Genomic DNA, 2247 nt, shown 5'->3' on the forward strand with positions numbered 1-2247 from the left:
CTTAACCCCACTGAGGAAAAAGATTCCTCAGTGGAGTTAAGGAACAAAGTGACTATGGAAATTAAAATGTAATGTAATTTCTACAGCACTGTACAGTTTTCCTTGAGGAGATTGTCCTGTGGCTCCTTTTCTACTTTTTTTGTTCTCTGCATTTCTGTCTTTTTCTTTCTGAATCACCATGGCATGGTCCATGAATAAATTATAGCAAAAGCATAAATCAGTGTTTCTCAATCCTGGTCTTCAGCGTCACCCTGTCCTGCAGGTTTAGGTATTTCCCTTCTGCCACACACCTGAATTGTATCTCTGGATGATTAACAAGCTTCTGCAGTACTTGATTGTCATCCAATCATTTGAATCAGCTGTTCTGGAGTAGAGGCACATCTAAAACATGCAGAGCAGGGGGGCGTTGAGGACCAGGGTTGAGAAACACTGGCGTAAATGATCCTTTTGTAGTCTCTTCTCATGACTAATCGATTTGACTGTCTTATCTGTACATAGAGAGACTATAACTTATTATTTTGAGTCACTGATATGTTAACAGACAGGATTTTAAGAGCTGAACTAAGGATTTTGAAAGCAAACAAATGCTATTTTTCCTGTTTCTACAAATTGTTTTGAGAAATGCGCTTACTGTTTTGTAAATGCCAACAATGACTCGAGAAATGCACCAAAAGTGACTGAGAAAAACTAACCTAGCATAAATTGTCTCAGCTGTATCAATTTGTTTGCCTGTATGAAAAGTGTTCACATTTACAGCTTTGTTTCTGCTAGCTTGCAGGAAATGTAACTTACATAAATGGTTGAAGACAACCTATTGGCCTTCATGAGACTCAGATAAATGGTGAGTATCTATTTCATAAATTGCCTAAAACAGTTATATTTGTTTTTATTTGTTTTTTGTTTGTGTATTTTGTCTGGTTGCAGACCAGAGGATCACACCTGTTGACAACAAACAAAGGTTTAACTACTGAATTTTCAGTCAGAAATGATCACACCACCTGGTTGAAGTACCTGTGTCCATATGCAAGTCAACAAAGGTGAAACAAACATTTAAGCGAATAAGATGTTCATGTAGTGCATCTTTCTAACTTTTTCTTTTTGTTTTCCAGCAGAGAGGAAACACCCGATTGACAACATGCGAGTCTCAATTTCAACCTGTGACTGGGAAGACTACAACCATCCTGAGCAACGTCTGATCTCAGCGACTTGTGACTCTCAACCCAGAACAAGAATCCTTTTATCACCATTTTGTCTTCTACAATATGTTATCTCTTATGTGGACACATACTGTTTGTTTTGTTTTTGTTTTCCAGATCTCAGTAATACCGTGAGGAAACTGGACATAAAATAGAATCAGTTCTTTTTTTAACTTGACTTTTTAAATAGAAATTGTTTCTTTAAGTGGATTACTCGTAATCTGTATTTTTGTTTAATTAGAAATTATTTTCTTTATAACTTTCTGTATAGAAATGCTTGACAAGTTACACTTCCTTGGTTGTTGTACTATAATTTGTATGGTAAAATTCTGGTAGGAACAGAGACCAGTAATTTACCATAAGTTTTTTTTGGGGGGGAGGGTTTACAATAAAATGTCAATATATCATACAGTCTGGATGTGTTTTTCACTCATGTAGATATTATGCCTCAGTCAGCATGACCGTATTTACTACGGCAAAACCACATTTTATTTTTTTTAAAATATTTTAGGAAGTACGGTATTTTACCGTATATTAAAAATACGGTAAAATCCTGCATTTACAAAATACGGTGACAAACTGGCAGCTGTGGTTGCCAGAATTTTACCGTATTTTAAAAATACGGTAAAATCCTGCATTTAGCAAATACGGTAAAATTCTGGCAACCAAAGCTGCCAGTTTTTTACCGTATTTCAAAAATACGGTAAAATCCTGCATTTAGCAAATACGGTAAAAAACTGGCAGCTGTGGTTGCCAGAATTTTACCGTATTTTAGAAATACGGTAAAAAACTGGCAGCTTTGGTTGCCAGAATTTTACCGTATTTTAGAAATACGGTAAAAAACTGGCAGTTTTGGTTGCCAGACTTTTACCGTATAAAGACGGTAAACTTCTGGCAACTCAGCTGCCAGTTTTTTACCGTAAAATGAGGCCGTTTTTTTTTACAGTGTACATTCACAAAATTATCATCATCATCATCAACATCATCATTTAATGTGAGTCTGGACATTATTATATCACATATAAGTTTGAAATACTGACCTTTAGGTGCA

At 35.6% G+C, this 2247-nt stretch overlaps 1 long non-coding RNA gene across 1 annotated transcript; it reads left to right on the forward strand.

Annotated features, from left to right (window-relative positions):
* Positions 1-691: 691 nt before the first annotated feature.
* On the forward strand, positions 692-1292 carry LOC111611555. The gene is made up of 3 exons (XR_002754081.1): positions 692-841; positions 925-1037; positions 1110-1292. It is a non-coding gene; the product is annotated as an uncharacterized LOC111611555 (long non-coding RNA).
* The last annotated feature ends 955 nt before the right edge of the window (positions 1293-2247 follow it).

Source organism: Xiphophorus maculatus, chromosome 16 (assembly GCF_002775205.1).
Source record: "Xiphophorus maculatus strain JP 163 A chromosome 16, X_maculatus-5.0-male, whole genome shotgun sequence".
NCBI classification, from domain to species: domain Eukaryota; kingdom Metazoa; phylum Chordata; class Actinopteri; order Cyprinodontiformes; family Poeciliidae; genus Xiphophorus; species Xiphophorus maculatus.